We start from the raw sequence: 21,923 nt of genomic DNA, 5'->3' as shown, positions 1-21,923 counted from the left end.
ACCCTTTCACGGGCATGCCAAGTTAGAGGGATGAAGATACAGAAACAGTACGGAATACGGATTCAGTGCAAGACAAAGGAGTTGGGGTGAGATATCAATCGATGCACACTTTTGAAACCTTAAAAGAAGTAAAATTGTATGAAACATTTGAATGAGTTCTGAAAATCGCGCAATTCTACTTAAATATGACAAACATGCAAAAATCATAAAATACCTCCACATGTGAACGATGATTATGAAATTTTTCTCAGTCAGACCGTCACTCATTCACCACGAGGAGTTTCTCTGGCAAGAGACCATAATTTGCACTAGACGTTATAGTGTTGTCTGCAACAAGTATTCATATGGCATCCCAACCAGGTCGGGCTTTGATTATTGCACTCTGCACCTGCCTGGCTCTGCCTGGTGCTGGAAGGTTCATTGTGGCAGGACAACAGCTTTGAAATAATATTATAATTTGTTTCCTGTGTGCGGTGCAATTTGCACACCCGAGGGAACAAAGACTAGCACACTATTTATGGCATTTCTAAACTGCCGGACGTGAGGAAGAAAAAGTTAATCTTCTTTCGAAATTGAAATGAAATTCTTCGTTGAATTCAATTAGTATAATAATTCATGAAGGATTTCTCACATAATCTGCCATTCCTGAAACAAGATAATTCAAAACGGCATCCCCTTCTAGATGTCTCCCACATGATTCTGCATCTGCATGCATCTTCATCTTCACTAAAATATTTATCTTTTTCCCGCACAACTTTTTAGGAAGATCCCCAAACAGACATCGTGCAAACACTCGACGCACAGGCAGACTGCACTCGAGGAGGTTTTCTTCCAGCCATCAAACGATAAAATGTGAGGATCCAACTTTGGAACAGAAAGATCCTGCGTCCCGGGGGAGTGCTCTTGAAGTGAAAGCCGCACACATTTTCCACCCACCCACATGGCGACGGCGATGAGGATGGAATAGAAGTGCACATTCAAGTATTCACAGCCAGGTCTGGCGATCAGATTATGTGGGGCAATTTAATATTGTGTGCTGAAAGTATGAACAGCTCACGTTCGAGTCTGATTCAGGGGGATTTTAGGAGAAAGAATAAGAAAATGTATACGTACAGTAAATAATACGTTTATTTTTTTCTAAGAGCAAATCGAATTTTTTGATGGACTATTTTATTCGTTATTTCATATTTTTGCCTGAGGAGACTACTGCCATTTCTGATTACTTTTTTATTTTAATGCAAAAACATGACATCACAACATTTTTTCGATGGATCAAATATGGTCCCCTTGGAACAAGCTGTCAAGTAGAAGCTTTTTTGTCAAGAAAGGCCACGAAGTTATTTTTGAAAAATTGATTTCAAAATCAATTTAAATTTCTTTGCGGGTTCAAAGGATCATTGTACTCAATAAAATAAGCTTTATCGTTGTAAACAATAGTAGGTACCACAAATTCAGGCTTAATTTTAGGACCAAAACTGATGCATATAAAACATTGAAACAGGCAAGTGTTAAAACAGTGGCCACATATTGAAATTGGAGTAAAATTCAGCCTGATATAAATATTAAGTTAAAAAAAATTAAGAAGCTGCTTTTTCTGGTGTCATCTAGTATCCTTGGAAACGAACTTGATTTTCAATAAATGTGAATCGAAGATTTTTTTTAACTTTCATTTTTTAAAGGGTTAAAATGCATGAAAATAAACATTTCCATGCATGTTTCTATTGTAAAATTGTCTCAAAAACACGAATATGATAAAATTATCACCAGAAAATGGGATCTAAGGGGTCCCCCGAGCAAAAATATTCAACCAAAAAATTCACTAAAAGTAAAAGTGTCTATTTAATATGTTAAACTGCCTTACCCAAAGCGTTCTCAGTCTCAGATGGTAGTCCCAGATGTCCCCTACAAGCTGCAGGTCGAACCGAGTTGATATTTGGATGGAACACTTTTTTATTTGAGTTTGAAAATTGTGCTATTTTTTCACTAAAATGCCAATAACTCCCTTTAAATTTAACCAATTGGGATGCTCTACCCTGCATTTTGTTGCATTTTTTAAGTCCTTTCAGATGCATTTTGAATTTTGAAATTAAATTGAATTTTGCCTAAGTTATAGCCTTTTTGAGTTTTTTTGACGTTTTTGAAACTTCAAACTTTGTGTACCGATTTGCCTCACTTCCCGTTGACCTAGAGTGCTCATATTTTGGCCAGATGCTATTTTTATATGTACAAACAACCCCTGAAAATTTTAGGCAGATTGGTGAGGTCGATGCGAGATGGGTATGCTTTGCTCATGGATTCGCTCTTAAAACTTGTCCAAAAGCATAATTAAAGTGATTTTTTTTTGTTTCAGATAAGCAATTCGTTAGTTATTTTTTTCCGCAATTTTAAATCATGTATTAATTTAAATAATTCAATGATAATTTTTTTTCCAAATCAACCATTTTGTTTCATCAGAAAAAATGGGTATACGAAAAAATCGATTTTTAAGTCACCTTTTATTACAAAAAAAAGTTCATGTGAATACTTTTTTTTATTCATTTTATGTTATTTAAGTCTTTTTAGACTTTTAAGCTTCATCGCATGACGGATCAAATGTTTTTGGCTAAAATATGTTTTTTTTTTGAACAATTATTGTTAAAGCGATTTGAAAAAAAAACTAGCAAAAATCACTGATGCTAAATTAAATTAGCAGCTGAGAAGTACTTTTTATAAAATTCGCAAAAAGCATTTTTTTTTTAAAGTAATAACATTTTCGGGTAAAATTTATAAAAATCTGTTTATTTGTCTTGTAAAACTGTGTTTATTCTCATTCACAACTAAAAAAAGTGAAACTTTTCCATTCCTCTCAAAATAAAATTATTTTCCGGATTTTAAAAACATGACTTACATTTCAAAATGATTCAAAACGTTATATTTCTGAAATGTTATTCGTGATTTTGAAATCGTGAATTTAGTTTTTTTATTTTCAAAGAGATGAGATAATTTCACTAAAAGAGGTATTAGACTATGACAAACAAACAAACAAACTAGCACTTTTTGACAGTTTGCCAGTTTTTCTGTCTTGTTTTTTTTCTGCAAAAACGTCAACCGGGATACTTTTTGCTTTGTTTGCGAGTTTGCGCAAACAAGTTTGTGAGTTTGGCAGACTGTCAATCACGAAAAAGTGCGAGTTTGTTTGTTTGTCTAATATATCTTGAAGGTTTAATTTTTTGGCATTGAAAATTCGATCAATAGTTTCCTAGATATCGCCCTTAGTGATGAACAGAGAGAATGCGTAACGTGATTTCCGAATGATCCCACTTTGTTTACAACTACAAAGTAAGATACTGTTCAAGCACAAGCATGACTTTTATTTTACTGGAAAATATAATCCACTAAAAATATCAAAAATTTAAAAAAAAATCGAAGAGAGTAAAGTGTGTCAAGTTTATGTGAACAATTTCCGTGTTCAGTGCAGACTCGATTGTCTCAAGGCCCTGGGTAAAACAATACATCACAAGAAGCCAATAATGCAAAATAGCTTATTTGGACAATAGAAATTGTATGACAATGCTTCATTCGAATAAAAAAAAACAATGACAACTTGATTTGCGTAGACATACAGATCTGCTCAGTTACCATTCTCCCCCATTCCAACAGTATCCTTCGCGGGTTCATCCTCCGGTAACCATTCACTGGTACTAAAACCGTTCACCCGCGTTCATTCATTCCCCCAACAACGCGCGAAACGCCACCAAAACCCGAACACACCATGCTGTCACTCGGCACTGGTGTGTTCACGCGAAATCGATCCGAAGTCCGAAAGCAATTTTTGCCCTGCTGCCTTTAACTCCGGCTTGTTCTTGGAGCCGGTCTCCACCGCAACCATCAACGCCAGTTTGTCTCAAATCGTTGCCGTGTTTGGATCGCCCTTGGCTCCTGGCCAAACAACAACCAACAAAGAAAAAGAACTCACACAAACAAAGATTGAACACACACACGCACGCGGAAGGATATTGGTTGTGTTGTGTCGATTGTGATTGTGTTGTTGTTGTTATTGTTGTTGGTTGTCGGTGTGTGACGTTTGTTTTTGGGGGGGCCCGAAGAGCATCAAATTCACGGAAACGGAAATCAAAAAGGGAGAGAGAGTAATGCGGAAGTGAAATAAGAGAAGAAAAAGGAAGTGCATCTGTCAGTTTCTATTGTTCTCGTACGGATGTTGCAAAGCTAAGCAGATTTTCGCGTTCACACATGTACGCAAAGATTGCATCGCTGCTCCAGAGAAAGAGAGCGCCGATAGAAAGGAAAGCCAAAAATAGCACACAAACCAGTTTCTTGTTGTTGTTGTTGTTTTTGTTGTAGTTGCAGCGCGCAAATCAGCTGCTGGTGCAGGCCGCAGAGTGCAACAAACAAAACAAGAAGGAGAAGGAAAAGATAAGAGGAAGAAAAACGCGGCGTCGTCGTCGACGTCGTTGCGAACCAGTTTGGTCGCCTTGGTAATGTGTTTTGAGTTTTGCTTCTGATAAAAGAAGCACGGTGCATGTGAGGGTGAGTGTGAATTTGTGTGTGTGTGGTGCGTGATAACAGCATCCTCCCTCAGCTGCAACTGCAGCATCAGTGCAAGTGCTTTGACCGAGATATCTGTTTGAAAAGGAGAAAGAGAAGCAAACTCGCGAAGAAGAAAAGTGGAGCAAAGTTTTTGATGTTTTGTTTTGGGCTAGAAAAGGAGGAAAAATTTGGCGCTGAAAGTTAGAGTGAAATAAAAGGAAAACAAAAACACATCAGCTGGAAGGGGAGGAACGAGAAATATAATTGCATGTGAGTGCATTTGTTTTGTTGGTGGCGTAAAGGAAAAAGCTTGGGGTTTGTTTGCTGTGAGCTATAAAACGAACTAATTGGTTTGGTGCCCTGGAGAGAACGGAAGTTTTATGTTTATTATTGTTTAGATAATGTAAAATGTACATTTGAAATTTTAAATGAGATGAGTTTCTTTTTCAATAGAGAAACTTTTTCAAGCTCAACATTCAAATCATTAAATGATACCGTTTTATGTTCATCTTTTACTTCTGTTTATTTTAAATCTACACTGCTAGATATAATCATAGTTAAAATTTGTTAAACTTAAAAACTTTAAAATGCTTCTTAAGTTACAGGTAATTTCAAATAAATTTTCGATGTTAAGCACAGCTCGAATATCTGTAGCCTAGGTTATCCAAAGTTTCAATTATTCCAAGATTTTTTTGAAAAGTTATGTGAAAACATCTTAAAACTAAACTCGACATTTTTGTAGTTGACGTGTTTACTAACACGTTTCTGTTTCGGAAAGATATGATAGATTTAAGCTCTCTGAACATGCTACAGTCTACAAAGTTAAATTTTAGTGATTTAAAGCATAAGCATAAGTGCCCACCCGCAGTTGCTACTCCGTTATTGACCAGGACCTCCATAAGTTACATCCACGAGCCGTGGAAGATGAGTGGGAGCTATCTTTCCTCGCTTCGCAACTTCTCAAAGGCCCCTATCATGCTGATCAATACCGGCGCCGGCCACGACCAGTGGTAGGGTCACGGGGAAGTGGATGGGAATGTTAGTCCGATACTTGAGTGATAGAGACCGCCCAATCGACTGCATCTCCGACAAAGTATCACATGAGTTTTGAGGGGGTTAGTAGAAGGGTATGAGGTCAGGATTCACGAGTGGCAGTGATGTGACCATGAGCATTTTGTTTATCGGTTGAAAATTTTAAATCTTGTTTTTTGCAAATTAAGTTTTAGTGACAAATAGTTAATAAAAAATTACCAAAATTTTTTTTACTGTGTATCATTTTTTTTCAGTGTAGTCCATATCCATACCTACAACTTTGCCGAAGACACCAAATCGATCAAAAAATTCCTTCAAAAGATACAGATTTTTGAATTTTCATGCATCATTTTTTTGTCAGTCGGATTGAAAAATACAAAAATTAAAATTTAAGAAAAAAGACCGATTTCGCACATGCATATTACCCAACGATTGTTTTGATAGTGTCTGTAAGCGCCGAGTAAAAAGTGACAGTTCATCACTTCGCTCCAGATCATCAAATTTTTCAACTTTCCAAAATTAACCTTTTTGCAATTCCGTCTTAAAACTTCATACTTTTCCTGTCATTCTCGCGTGACGAAACAGCCTACTTTTATCTACTAAAATTAACAGAATCGAATAGAAACACATTTCAAAACAAATGCTGAAAAGTTCTGAAAGCACTGAAATGGATGCTGAAAAGTTGAACTTTTCAGCACTAGTTTTGAAAAGTAATGCTTTTCAAAAAAAATTGATTTAAACGATTTATTGACAAAATACATGAACATTCGACTTATAATTTCACTCAATGGGTGTTTTTCAGAAATGCAAAAAATGTTGTATGGAACTCGTTGCAAACCTTGATTTTTTCAGCACTTGTCGTATTTATCCAACTCGGTGAACCTCGTTGGATAAATGTACGACACGTGCTGAAAAAATCTTCTTTTTGCAACTTGTTGCATAAACTACTATTTTATCACTGAGACCCGTCTCCGATATCAATAAAACATTGTAAACATGTTATCCTAGGCTTAAACTTTATCTCCGATCACTTTTTGATTCAATGCAACGGCTTATGGCCTACCTACAATCACTTTACTTACAAAATTGCACTTAGATTAGGAATCTGAATCAATGGAAATGAATCTGATTATGTGCAATGGAAAAGTAATCAAATTAGAAACTAGACGTATGGATAGTAAAATTTCAAAATCTACGTTAGGTTGACTTTTCCACATCAAAGGTAAACAAACAACTGCATAGCAACGCAGCCCAGCAAGTTTTCTTAGTGATTGTAGAAGGCGGCGTTGTGTACTTTTCCATATAACTTATCTATTTTACTTTACTTTATTATTCTAAGCTAAGTAATTGTAGATAGGCCATTGCAGCAATGTCTAAATTACGATACTTACTTCCTTCTCAAATGTCACTTTCAAGTGTAACTGGCTCCATATACACAAAAAATGACTTAAATGAGCTTAGGATTTCAGTTTCATAGGAATCGGACATAGTCGAGTAAAATGTACCTGAAAAAATCTGTTTCATGCTAGAATTGTAAATTAATTTACAGTTTGGAATAGAATCAAGAACGTGCAACAATGTGCAGTATTATCAATGGAAATATTAATATTATGACTTCTAAGATAACATCTCGTTCATTGCCAGAAACGTTTTAAACACAAAACACAGCAAACAAACCCCGGAAAAGGAAGCAAACGTATCAACAACTAAGTTTGCTCATGATTTCATTATCGCTTTTGCAGCTGCCGACAGTGTGCGTGTGTTCCACGTGTGCTGCTGATTGGACGCAATCTCTGCGTCAATTTGTTTCCCAAATAATTGGATCCAACCGAATGGTGAACTCTTCCAAGCAGGTAAGCCAAACCACTTTCTTCGAGCAAATATTCAACGTTCGAACGCTTATCTGACGACCTTTTCAGCGCGGTGAAAATTTTGTTTGAACAAACCTCTTTTAACGTGCCCCGTCCTATTAAGTCCAAACAAACTCGTTCGACCATCAGCGTCCCCCTAGCAGTAGCATCCTTTCAAAAATGTCAACTCTATAATCTGCCGGCTCTAAAAATAAACAACCCGACAAGTAACAGGTAAAACCCTTTCCCCCAGGAAGAGGAGTGCCAAAGCAAAAGAAGAAGAAAAGTCCTCCCCATCATCACCGACCGAATCTTTCGAACGCCCGCCGGTTCACGCTCCGGTTGGACCATAAAAAATAACGCTACCTTCATCCTGATTCAGCTCTTTTGACCGTTCGCCGTGCCAGCTTTTCCGAGTTTTACCCACTTCATTCAAGGGGGGGATGCGGAGAAGCCGGGTGGTTCAACAACAACGCGCTTAGTCGAGATAAACCAAATCGATGAGCACTTCTTGTGGTTTTCCTTCTCCAATCCCCGAAGCCTTTCTCGTTTTTGGCTCGGTGGAAGTTCAGCTGACTGGCACCGATAATGACCAGCTCTCGGTTGATGTTCTCTGGCATCTAAAGTTCGGACTTTTGGGGTGGGGGCTCCGCTGGATGACGAGGGAGATTTTAGAATGACAGGTTTGGGGTGTTTCGGGAAATCAGTGCAGGATTTTTTTTATAAACTTGGGTTGTTTGTTTTGAAACAATTCAAAAAGTGTTCCTCGGAATGTTATTTAAGTTTAATTTGGCTCAAAAATAATTTAAATGGAAATTTATAATTTATGAGATCTCGAAAATATATATCGGATCAGTTTCCAAAAAGACGTAAGAGCCAATGGTTTAAAAATTTAATTGAGACAAACAGACAAACAAATTTGATATGCAGCTCAATAGGTTTACAACAAAATGGCAATCTGTCCTCTTAGTGGGTACCGTAAAACGGGGTGACTTTGATAGCCGGTGTGACTTAGATAGGTTTGCGATTTTTTCGCAAAATGAAGAGTACAATTAAAATACGTACGGAATGGTTTAGAATCATACTGACCGTGGTGGAGAAGTGTTCAAAGATCCTCAATGAGAATTTTTCATAAAATTTTGAAAAGTTTAAAGTGTTAGCTAACTATTGTTAAGAAAATGTTGATGAAAGTCATTATTTTTAACTTCTCGAAGTATCATGATTTTCTCAATGAACATGATTTTGAATCGGAAAACGGAATGTATTTTCGGATTATTTGGACAATTTTCCATTAGTAGAAGATCAAATAAATTTGTAAATAATAAATAATATGTGTTTTTGAAACACAATTACAAACAATCTCCAAATTTATAGGCAATTTCAGTTGAACAAATTTCATGTAAAATGTGAAAACTTGTGATTCGTACTTCAAATTTAGTATAAAATGCAAAATGAATCGATAATTGTATAAACAAAACTAGTTTTAGCAAATTTCAGGCAAAATTCCTACTTTTTAACAATTTTACCTTAAATTTATATGTATTTTGTAAAAAGCTTATAAACTTAGTTAACTAAGTATAAATATTGTTTTATTTTCTTTTCTTAAAAACTATATCAGCTACTCTCGTGATGGTACATGTAACGTACACATAATGTTTGAACATCTTAAATATGATTTTAACAAGAAAAAGTACGACTATCAAAGTCTCTCAGCAATTCAAACTAAGAATTTTTAACGTAATTTTTTTAAACACTATTGAAAAAACTTTTTTTTACAAAATAGTGCATGGACTTTGTGTGGCCTACCCCAGTACATGTTTTAAAAATAATAATCTTGAAAAAAAACCTTACTTGTTGGAAAATATTCTAAAAAAAGGTGCAGTGGTAATCCTACAGGCATAACCATCATGACGAAGAACTTCGGACACAAAAGTAAATGAAATTTTTAGAGTTTTTAATATTTGCGTTTCTTGGCCACAAAATCAATCAAGAAAAAGTTATTTCGTAAGATCTATTTATTTTTGCTCAAAGATGGTATTTTGACGTTTGATAACAATTAAAACTTTCAAACGCTTCTTCAGCTAATCGTAATAGCAAAATTTTCGAGCCAGTTTATATGAAATCATTTCATCAATTCTCTGTTAAACTTTCGGCATTGAACAATTTTCAAGAAATATTTTGCAAACAATAAAATTTATTACAAAGAGTCATTCTGAACCATGTGTTAAAGACACAACACACAAACCCTAGAGCTTGATACCCATATTGCCCCAGCTCTTATGGTTCTGCAAATGTCCCCTTATCGGAATATCCCCGGGGCCTCCGGCCACTTCAGGTGGTGGCCATTACTGCCCAAATGTCAAATTGCATGTCCAGTATCAAAATCCCTAAAGTTTGATACCCATATTGCCCCAAATATTATGGTTCCGCAAATGTACCCTTATTGGAACATCCCCCGGGGCCTCCGGCCACTCCAGGTGGTGGCCATTACTGCCAATATGTCAAATTTCATGTCCAGTATCAAAATCCCTAAAGTTTGATACCCATATTGCCCCAACTCTTATGGTTCCGCAAATGTCCCCTTATCGGAACATCCCCGGGGCCTCCGGCCACTCCAGGTGGTGGCCACTAATGCCAAAATGTCAAATTTCATGTCCAGTATCAAAATCCCTAAAGTTTGATACCCATATTGCCACAACTCGTATGGTTCTGTAAATGTCCCCTTAGGCCCCGGGGGAACCTTCTTTGAGGGCACCGGCCACTCCAGGTTTTGGCCACCACTGGCTGAACGAAATCTTCGAACGAATTGGGGGAAGCTTCCTGACTGACCCGGCTGTGCATCCCGGGGCCGTGACCAATTACACGAGCTCGTAGTAGATTCGTTGTACTAACCCATACAACAGGGCTACAACAATTTTCACACAGTCTACTAGGTTAAGCGATTTTACTCCCCTGCCTAAAAGTTGCCTCCGCTGGCGGTTTTGCTCGTCCCCGGGTGTATCTGTAGTTGGTCGCCGTCTTTGATGGCCTTTTCAGGTGACGAATTTAGATACATCAATCGAACATCCGTGGAAGGGAAACTCTACGCATCGAACCCAATCAGCGTGTACCATGAAACGGGAGTGTGTGTGTATGTGTGTGTGAACGCGCATTTGGCAATTTTCTTGAATCTGCTATTCTACGGCATTTGGTGTGTCATTCTACGGCATTCGCACACAAATTGCCCTCTTCGGTGCTGCTCTCCGATTCTCTCTCTCTCTAGAAAATAAAGGTAATTTTTCAGAAGAAATCCTTCTCCGGAAGAGAGAATTTGCGTTGCTAGGGCTCTCTCTCTCCCTGCTGCTGCTGCTTCACCCGTCTGCGGCTCAGATATGAGCCGACCGACCCGACTTGTTCAGCATCTCGGTGGCAACTAAGTGGAGTGGAAAGGGTAGAACACATTTTTATACTTCTACTTCGCTATTACTTCCCCTCTTTTCCCCTCTTTTTGTCACTGCGCGCGCCCTCGTACATACACACGTATTTGCTTTCGCATCGAAGGGTAAATCTGCACGGATAGAAATCCTGTCCGGGAAATCGACAACATTGTTCTCGATTCGTTCTGAAATTCGTTTCAGAATGTTGTCGATCAGTCGTCCGGTAACATTTGCAACAAAATCGAGAACAATGTTGTTGATTTTGAGTGGTTACGGTTGGTGACGCCTGGTTCAAAACAAAACGCACGCAGCCATCCCGAACGGTTTAATCGGTTTTTGAATTGACCGTTGGTTTTGGTTTTTGAATTGACCGTTGGATATTTCTTTGGTTCAGTAAAACAGTTGATTCGTTTTTTTTTTTATTTATTGAGGCAAATAATACATAATTAATTTAATAACTAATCTTTGTGTGAGTGTGTGTGTGTGTGTGTGTGTGTGTGTGTGTGTGTGTGTGTGTGTGTGTGTGTTAAGAATTTTGGAATTTGGGAATTTAAGAATCTGGGAATTTGAGAATTTGGGAATTTAAGAAATTGGGAATTTGGGAATTTAGGAATATAGGAATTTGGGAATTTGAGAATTAAGGAATTTGGAAATCGGAGAATTAAGGAATTGTGGAATTTAAGAATTTGAGGATTGAGGGATTTGGGAATTTAGGAATTTGAGAATTAAGGAATTAAGGAATTTGTGAATTTGAGAGTTTGGGAATTTAAGAATTTGGGAATTGGGGAATTTGTGATTTTGGGAATATGGAAATTTGGGAATTGGGGAATTTGTGATCTTGGGAATTTGGGAATTTAAGAATTTGAGAATTTGTGAATTTGGGAATTTGGGATTTGGGATTTTGAGAATCTGAGAATCTGGGAATTTGAGAATTTGGGAATTTAAGAATTTGGGAATTTGGGAATTTGGGAATTCAGGAATTAAGGAATTTAGGAAATTATGAATTTGGGATTTTGGGAATTTAAGAATTGGGGAATTTAGGAATTTAGGAATTAATGAATATGGGAATTTGAGAATTTGGGAATTTAGGAATTTGGGAATTTAAGAATTTGGGAATTTAGGAATTCAGGAATTTAGGAATTTAGGAATTTTGGGAATTTAGGAATTTAGGAATTTAGCAATGAAGGAATTTAAGAATTTAGGAATTTAGGAATTTGGGAATTTAGGAATTTAGGAATTTAAGAACTTAGGAATTTAAGAATTTAGGAATTTGGGAACTTAGGAATTAAGGAATTTAGGAATTTAGGAATTTAGGAATTTAGGAATTTAGAAATTTAGCAATTTAGGAATTTAGGAAGTTAGGAATTTAGGAATTTCGGAATTTCGGAATTTCAGAATTTCGGAATTTAGGAATTTGGGAATTTAGGAATTTAGAAATTTAGGAGTTTAGGAATTTAGGAATTCAGGAATTTAGGAATTTAAGGAATTTAGGAATTTACGAATTTAGGAATTTGGGAACTTAGGAATTAAGGAATTTAGGAACTTAGGAATTTGGGAATTTAGGAATTTAGAAATTAAGGAATTTAGGAATTTAGGAATTTATAAATTTAGGAATTCAGGAATTAAGGAATTTAGGAATTTAGGAATTTAAGAATTTAGGAATTTAGGAATTTAGGAATTAAGGAATTTGGGAACTTAGGAATTAAGGAATTTAGGAATTTAGGAATTTAGGAATTTAGGAATTTGGGAACTTAGGAATTAAGGAATTTAGGAATTTAGGAACTTAGGAATTTAGGAATTTAGGAATTTAGGAATTTAGGAATTTAGGAATTTAGGAATTTAGGAATTTAGGAATTTAGGAATTTAGGAATTTAGGAATTTAGGAATATAAGAATTTAAGAATTAGGGAATTTAGGAATTGAGGAATTTAGAAATTTAGGAATTTAGGAATTTATGAATTAAGGAATTTGGGAATTTAGGAATTAAGGAATTTAGGAATTTAGGAATTTAGGAATTTAGGAATTTAGGAATTTAGGAATTTAGGAATTTAGGAATTTAGGAATTTAGGAATTTAGGAATTTAGGAATTTAGGAATTTAGGAATTTAGGAATTTAGGAATTAAGGAATTTAGGAATTTAGGAATTTAGGAATTTAGGAATTAAAGAATTTAGGAATTTAGGAATTTAGGAATTAAGGAATTTGGGAACTTAGGAATTAAGGAATTTAGAAATTTAGGAATTAAGGAATTTAGGAATTTAGGAACTAAGGAATTCAGGAATTTAGGAATTTAGCAATTTAGGAATTTAGGAATTTAGGAATTCAGGAATTTAGGAATTTAGGAATTTAGGAATTTAGGAATTTAGGAATTTAGGAATTTAGGAATTTAGGAATTTAGAAATTTAGGAATTTAGGAATTTAGGAATTTAGGAATTGAGTAATAAAGGAATTTTGAAATTTTTGAATAATTGAAGTTTTGAATTGTTAAATTATTGAATTTCTAAATTTTTGAATTTTTAAATTTTTGAATTTTTGAATTTTTAAATTTTTGGAATTTTGAAATTTTGAATTTCTGAATTTTTGAATATTTGAATTTTTGAATTTTTGATTTTATTTTAAGGAATATGGGAATTTGAGAATTTAGGAATTTGGGAATTTGGGAATTCAAGAATTTGGGAAATTAAGAATTTGAGAATTGAGGAATTTGGGAATTTATGAATTTGAGAATATAGGAATTTAGGAATTTGAGAATTTGAGAGTTTGGCAATTTGGGAATTTAAGAATTTGAAAATTTGGGAATTTGGGATTTTGAGAACTTAAGAATTTGGGAAATTAGGAATTTGGGAATTTGTGAATTTGGGAATTAAAGAATTAGGGAATTAGGGAATTTGAGATTTTGGGAATTTGAGAATAACGGACTTTGGGACTTAGAATTTTAGAATTTTAGAATTTTAGAATTTTAGAATTTTAGAATTTTAGAATTTTAGAATTTTAGAATTTTAGAATTTTAGAATTTTAGAATTTTAGAATTTTAGAATTTTAGAATTTTAGAATTTTAGAATTTTAGAATTTTAGAATTTTAGAATTTTAGAATTTTAGAATTTAAGAATTTTAGAATTTTAGGATTTTAGAATCTTAGAATTTTAGAATTTTAGAATTTTAGAATTTTAGAATTTTAGAATTTTAGAATTTTAGAATTTTAGAATTTTAGAATTTTAGAATTTTAGAATTTTAGAATTTTAGAATTTTAGAATTTTAGAATTTTAGAATTTTAGAATTTTAGAATTTTAGAATTTTAGAATTTTAGAATTTTAGAATTTTAGAATTTTAGAATTTTAGAATTTTAGAATTTTAGAATTTTAGAATTTTAGAATTTTAGAATTTTAGAATTTTAGAATTTTAGAATTTTAGAATTTTAGAATTTTAAATTTTAGAATTTTAGAATTTTAGAATTTTAGAATTTTAGAATTTTAGAATTTTAGAATTTTAGAATTTTAGAATTTTAGAATTTTAGAATTTTAGAATTTTAGAATTTTAGAATTTTAGAATTTTAGAATTTTAGAATTTTAGAATTTTAGAATTTTAGAATTTTAGAATTTTAGAATTTTAGAATTTTAGAATTTTAGAATTTTAGAATTTTAGAATTTTAGAATTTTAGAATTTTAGAATTTTAGAATTTTAGAATTTTAGAATTTTAGAATTAGAATTTTAGAATTTTAGAATTTTAGAATTTTAGAATTTTAGAATTTTAGAATTTAGAATTAGAATTTTAGAATTTTAGAATTTTAGAATTTTAGAATTTTAGAATTTTAGAATTTTAGAATTTTAGAATTTTAGAATTTTAGAATTTTAGAATTTTAGAATTTTAGAATTTTAGAATTTTAGAATTTTAGAATTTTAGAATTTTAGAATTTTAGAATTTTAGAATTTTAGAATTTTAGAATTTTAGAGTTTTAGAAGGAGGAGGAGGAGGAGGAGGAGGAGGAGGAGGAGGAGGAGGAGGGGTGTCCAGCTGCAAACACCTCCAACAAAGTCGTTCCGGCCAGCCGGGTCGAGCTTAAAAGTGCTTCGCGATCGGCTCCAGGATGCCGACGGAGCTCAAGTTTGGTTGATGCGCCTTGTCCCGGGTCGCTTTTCTTGTCGTCGTGGTTCAATTTGAGGTGGCTGCAGATCTGAAAGAGGACGGCGTCGCAGCCTGTGGAGGGGAAGGTCGATTAGATCGATCGATTACGAGTTTTGGTGAAAATTGTTCATTCAAATCTTACCAAGCTTCTGAGGGTATGAACGTTGATGACTTTCTCCCGCTGGACAACATCTTCCTCTGGTGGCCCTGGTGGAGGAGGAGGAGGAGGAGGAGGAGGAGGAGGAGGAGGAGGAGGAGGAGGAGGAGGAGGAGGAGGAGGAGGAGGAGGAGGAGGAGGAGGAGGAGGAGGAGGAGGAGGAGGAGGAGGAGGAGGAGGAGGAGGAGGAGGAGGAGGAGGAGGAGGAGGAGGAGGAGGAGGAGGAGGAGGAGGAGGAGGAGGAGGAGGAGGAGGAGGAGGAGGAGGAGGAGGAGGAGGAGGAGGAGGAGGAGGAGGAGGAGGAGGAGGAGGAGGAGGAGGAGGAGGAGGAGGAGGAGGAGGAGGAGGAGGAGGAGGAGGAGCAGGAGGAGGAGGAGGGGTGTCCAGCTGCAAACACCTCCAACAAAGTCGTTTCGGCCAGCCGGGTCGAGCTTAAAAGTGCTTTCGGAAGTGGAGAAATCACCTGTCCGGGAGAAGTCAAAGGTCGATCCGCACCACCAGCGGCGGCTGATGATTTCTTCCCGCTTGCCAACATCTTCTTTCTCGCTGGCCGTGGAGCAGGTTCCGCCGATGCAATCATTCCGCTGTCCGCCTTCTCGAGTGTGGCCATTGCCAACACTCCGTATTTTCCCAGAACTGAACCTGTACCGGTCCTTTCGATCACTGTTGTCAGAATCGACGCTGGCCATGCGGATCGACATTTCACTTCTCCCGGACAGGTGATTTCTCCACATCCGAAAGCACTATTAAGCTCGACCCGGTTGGCCGGAACGACTTTGATGGCGGTGTTTGCAGCTGGACACTGTGCACCAATTGTTGCTGCTTTTATTTATTCACATCACACATCATTTCACAAACACCGTCGAAACGGAACCAGTTAATATCTGGCCACCGGGAACTTCTCCGGCTCTCCGGTTACTTCACCCGAAAACTAAAAAAAAAACATTGTATAAACAAACTGTCACGAGAGCTTGTTTGACGTTTAGAATTAGGCTGCGTTTTGACAGTAGTTACGCTTCGAAAAAGTGTGACGGAAAAAGTTGCGTTTTCGAACACAAAAGTTTTCGAAATCGATGAAATTGTTTTCATTTTTGAAAACATTGTAAACGAAATCGAAAACAATCGATGTTATCGATTTTAAAACAATTTGTTGATGGTTTTTCGGACAGGATTTCTATCCGTGTGCTGATGTAGTTTTATTCATCTGGATTCGAACGAAACGACACCAACACGGTGATTCTTGTTTTGCGTTTGGCGCATCGGCCAACAATTTGGCAGCGCAGCAGGCTCAGATTTTTGGACTGCACGCGCTTACACTCACACACACACATATGTAATCGCTCGTAAATTTCGAGATGATTCTGATTCCGAGGCTGGATTTAATTTCATTTCCGTTTTGCGTAACCGTGCAGCAACATCACAGAGGAGCAGCTACATTTTGATACCTTTATTGCCCCAACTCTTATGGTTCCGCCAATTTCAAATTTCATGTCCAGTATCAAAAACCCTGAAGTTTGATACCCATATTGCCCCAACTCTTATGGTTCCGCAAATGTCCCCTCATCGGAACACCCCTGAGGGCTCCGGTCACTCCGGATTGCGGTCACTACAAATTTCATGTCCAGTATCAAAAATCCTGAAGTTTGATACTGCCAAAATGACAAATTTCATGTCCAGTATCAAAATCCCTAAAGTTTGATACCCATATTTCTCCCACTCTTATGGTTCTGCAAATGTCCCCTTATCGGAACATCCCCGGGGCCTCCGGCCACTCCCGGTGGTGGCCACTAATGCCAAAATGACAAATTTCATGTCCAGTATCAAAATCCCTAAAGTTTGATACCCATATTTCCCCCACTCTTATGGTTCTGCAAATGTCCCCTTATCGGAACATCCCCGGGGCCTCCGGCCACTCCCGGTGGTGGCCACTAATGCCAAAATGTCAAATTTCATGTCCAGTATCATAATCCCTAAAGTTTGATACCCATATTGCCCCCACTCTTATGGTTCCGCAAATGTCCCCTTATCGGAACATCCCCGGGGCCTTCGGCCACTCCCGGTGGTGGCCACTAATGCCAAAATGTCAAATTTCATGTCCAGTATCAAAATCCCTAAAGTTTGATACCCATATTGCCCCCACTCTTATGGTTCCGCAAATGTCCCCTTATCGGAACATCCCCGGGGCCTCCGGCCACTCTAGGTGGTGGTCACTACTACCAAGCGCTTGGTGGCGCTGGCGAGAGGAGCTGAGCTCCTCTCGCTTCGGTGGTAGACCACCGACTGAAGCCAGCCTTCAGATTTCCCATGGTTTTGTAGGGAAGCGGGAAGGCTAGTTCCTGAAAACGCCACCTGGTGGCGCTCGCGAGAGGAGCTGAGCTCCTCTCGTTTCGGTGGTAGACCACCGACTGAAGCCTGCCTTCAAATTTCCCGTGGTTTTGTAGGGAAGAGAGAAGGCTGGCGCTCGCGAGAAGAGCTGAGCTCCTCTCGCTTCGGTGGTAGACCACCGACTAAACTAATGCTGTGGAGGGAGTGGCGTTTATATTTATATCAAAACCGTCGGCCGCGCTGCTTCTGTAATTTTCCCCTCTACTTGGGGAAGGTGTTTCATTTTTCGGTTTCATTTCGCTTCGCGAAATTTTGGATTGCTACCCTGTATAGAGCCCTAAGACGAAGTTCTTCGTCAAAAAATTGAACCCATATCAAAGTCACCCCGGTTTACGGTACTAGGAACCAGTTCCGGAGTGTACAGATAAAGTCCAATCAGCTTTTCACTGGTTCCAATGAGCCTGATTTGTTATTTCATTATCTTTGCCAAATCGGACCCTTGTAACACATTTGCCTTTCTAGACATCCACGTCGTTCGATAGTAAAATTTCGAATTAATTAAGATAAATAAAAACAAAATTTTTAATAAAAATTTGAAAAAATAAAAATTAAAAAAAAACAGTCAAATCCAAAATAAAGTTCAATTTTTTTTAACTAACCTAAAACCGCAAAAAAAATAAAAATTTCAAAAAACAAATATTTTTTTTTAAACTGAAAAAAAAGTTTAAAAATTTTAAATTTACAAAAAAATATCTAATATTCTAAAAATGTAGATAACACAAACACGAGAATCATACTAAATACATTTCATCGACAAATTACGATAAAGTGCAATGTTCATCTCGCCATACTTTAGATTTGCGTAAAGTTAAGAAAATTAGCTCTAAAAAATATTTTAAAAATATCACGGCTAGAAGCAAATGTGTAGGAAATTTCCGATTTCGATTTCGGAAAATTCACAAATAAAATAATGTCATACAGCAAAATAATTTTAAGTGGTTATAGGTCGATATCGCAGTATAATTCCTCATTTTATTAAAATTACTTTTAGATGACAATTTGATTTACATCTTAAAACAAAGGAAAACAATATTTTTGGTTTTTTATAAGTTATTGGTTTAAAAAAATAAATGGCAATACTGCCAATTTTAGACCAATTCTAGTCATAGACGCTATTATTGTCATATCCTAAAATTAGTGTTACTACCGTTTCTAAGAAGTTTTGAGCAAAATCTATAACTTTCGACATCAAATTGTCAAATCAGTTCATACAGATTTTTGTACATTTTAAAAGCCATTTTTTTTAAACCAATTATGCATAATTTTATGAAAGATAGGATCCTAGAAAATTTTCATCCAAATTAAAAAAAAAAAAACAAACAATACAAAAAATCGACGTCTCCAAAGTCAGAGAACTGCTCATATTTGAAGTAAACCAAATCAAAGCTAAATTTGATTTTTTTTAACATTTAATTAAATAAAAAACGGTTCTTAATCCACCATCAGGAGGTTGGTGCCTTCCGCACATTTACAGAGTAATTTAACTCCTAAGTTTTTCTATTCCAGATTTGTATTATTTACGGCCTTACGGCTTTTTGAGCCGACTCGGTAAAAACAAGGTTCCGAAAAGGACCTTATAAAAATAAGTTCATGAATAAAAAAAAAGGCCTGATACACACATTTCCAGAAAACATGCAGATTCGCATTTGAAGCAATGTGGCAACCGGGCGTTTCACATCAGGCGCGACTTTTGCAAGTAAACAAATAGCCTTTTGCATCTACAAAAATCTTTTAAAATACTTCACTAAACTAAATAATTTTGAGTAGGGACTTATTGGACCCAAAAGCGGTTATTAAAAGGCAATCCCGGCCAAAAACGATTCAGTCAGTTTTGAGATATGCATGTGGAAAGAAAATCATGTCTACACATATCCCCACAGACATTTGCTAAAAAAAAGATTCTGAGTCGATATGTATACGTGAAGGTATATCTTAGAGGTGTATTTAAGATGTTCAATTTTGGAGTGATTTTATAGCCTTTCCTCGGTGAGGGAGGTAAAACATTTAAAAATAACACTGCTAGTGCAACCGTAACCACAGTCAAGAACATTATCCAACGTTAGGATATGGCAACTGACAGAGGAAGGACACATGCCTAGAACGACGTCATTCGGCTTCTAGTTAACAAAAAAATCGATGGAACCACCACTGAATCAGTGATTTAATTTATACAGCCAGCATCACCAAAAACACTGCTGCTGCTGCTGTCTCTCGTCCTGTCCATTTGCTTTTATCGACTGTTGTGGTTTTGTGGTTTTTCTGTCATACTGGGTTGGAATGTTTTTTCACTTGCTTCAAATTAACCAATGATTTTTTATCTCAATAATTTTCCGGACGAGAAATAAAAGCGCCGGGATGATTTTCCGGGCGCAGGATGAATCTGCACTGCAAATATATAAACAGACCGGAATGTATATCGCTGCTTGTTTCGAGCAAACATGTGTCCTGGCTCCAGTGAAATGAATTCTCGGGTTCAGCTGTAGCTGCGAGTGTTGACTTTTCGCAGTTATTTATTGCGACAAAAAAAGGTAATTCGTTCGCCCCACTCCACGTTCCTTTTTCTGTCTCTTTCTCTGTTGATCCAATTGTCAATACAGGCGAGTTTTCCCAGCGTCGTCCAATCTATTGATTATAGCGCAGTTATTTATTCAGTTCTTGCACAGCGTAATTGAAAACCACGCAATTATCGGATTCAACGTTTGCCACTGCCGCCACCAAGCTAGTAGCAGTGCCGGTGCATAGAAGGCAAACAAAAATGACAAATTCAAAGGGGAAAAGTTGAGTTAAAAATTGATTAATCCACTTACTTAGATCAATTTATTTTTAAAAAGGTTCAGCCAATTATCATCCGATTCAAGAATTCAACCCTTTCCTAACCAAGAAACGCTAAATCAGTTAAAACTAGTGCAAACATGTCAGAGAGAGTATAAAACTCTAAAAATGTAAACCATGACCTCGATAATATCGGCGTGGCAAATTGAACCCCGAGGGTAAAAAACAACTAGGTTACCCTCACACGAAGCACACACACACAAACACAGCTTATTTGTCGCGTTCGATAGTGCCTTCCGGGGGAAAAGGATATCATGGCTATTGAGGACTCGATATGCTTTCCCTGCTGTCAAATGGTTGAAAAAGGTTGTTTTGCACGTTGCCAATCGAGTGGAAAATTTTAAAAATGGATGCGAGCAAAAATAGATTTCCTTCTGAAAACGTCACAATGTTTGGAGGAGCACTTTCAATTTGGATGATTATTTTTTAATTTTATTTATTACTTTGTTATGATCTGGAATAAAATATTCATGATGAAAGCATTATAATCATAGATTAGAGTTGAGAATCAAATTAGTTGTTTATTCGTGCAAATTTTAGAAGCTTCTTTAAAAAAAAAACGAGGATTTTAGACCATACAAATCCTTTCTTGCTTATCTGTTGTGAAACTAGTTTCTTTTCCTATCAATCTCGAATGCAGAAACGTCTACTTTTCATCGCCGAAATATCAGTACTGAAATGTACTTTTTGCAATTCCGCAGTGAAACTGTCAAATTTTCCTGTCCTTAGGGAGAGCCATAACGGCCTACTTTTCCTTACCAGAAAAAAAAAAACAATGTTGAAATGTAGTACTTTTCAGCATTGGATTCAGTGCTGATATAGTAGTTAATGCAACAAGTTGCAAAAAGGGGATTTTTTCAACACGAGTCGTAGATTTATCCAAAGAGGTTCCCCGAGTTGGATAAATACGACGAGTGATGAAAAAATCAAGTTTAGCAAAGAGTTCCATACAACGTTTTTTGCAACTCCGAAAAACAACCTTTGATCAGAATTATAGGACAAATGTACACGCATTGAGTCAATGAATCATTTAAATCAAAAAAAGGTTGAAAAGAATAACCTTTTCAAACAAGTGCTGAAAAGTTCAACTTTTTTCTGCATCCATTTCAGTGCTGAAAAGTAGAACTTTTCAGCATTTGTTTTGAAAAGGGTAACTGTTTGATTCTGTTATTTTTGGATCAGAAAAGTAAAGTAAATAGTTTCACGACGGAATCGCAAAAACAATGTGTTTCAAACTATGGAATGCTTTTTATAAATTAAAACTCTCTTCATAATTTTGAAATTTTTCGACGTAAAACACATTTTAGATATTGTCATTACTTATTAAAATCACTAACATTTTTTCGAACAACTGACAAATAATGTAATTATGTTTGAAACGTTTTGTATTTCAACTTGTTTAACAAACAAATCTTCAGTTTGAGAAACTGATTTTTTTTAAATTGCAAGCTTAGGATTTTTAAATCAAATGGCTACTACTAATAAATTTCTCGAACATCAGCTTTGACTCTATTTTTAAACATTTCAGTTTAGGTTGATTAAAAATTATGAAAATATATTTTTAAGAGTAGTTCAAGGGTACACATTGTTTTCTGTGTTCTTCT

At 36.1% G+C, this 21,923-nt stretch overlaps 1 protein-coding gene across 2 annotated transcripts in view; it reads left to right on the top strand.

Moving 5' to 3' along the window:
* The first annotated feature begins 3,857 nt into the window (after positions 1 to 3,857).
* Positions 3,858 to 21,923, top strand: part of LOC6040854 (ubiquitin-conjugating enzyme E2Q-like protein 1) — a 174,194-nt gene continuing 156,128 nt past the window's right edge. For both annotated transcript variants that reach the window (XM_038253340.1, XM_038253339.1), the window contains exons 1-2: positions 3,858 to 4,797; positions 7,302 to 7,412. The gene's annotated coding sequence lies outside the window, so the exon portion shown is untranslated. The remainder of the gene's footprint in view (positions 4,798 to 7,301; positions 7,413 to 21,923) is intronic.

This window comes from Culex quinquefasciatus, chromosome 2, assembly GCF_015732765.1.
Source record: "Culex quinquefasciatus strain JHB chromosome 2, VPISU_Cqui_1.0_pri_paternal, whole genome shotgun sequence".
Classification (NCBI taxonomy): domain Eukaryota; kingdom Metazoa; phylum Arthropoda; class Insecta; order Diptera; family Culicidae; genus Culex; species Culex quinquefasciatus.
Note: the sequence above shows the minus strand (reverse complement) of the source record. Positions and strands in the feature narration are given on the sequence as shown.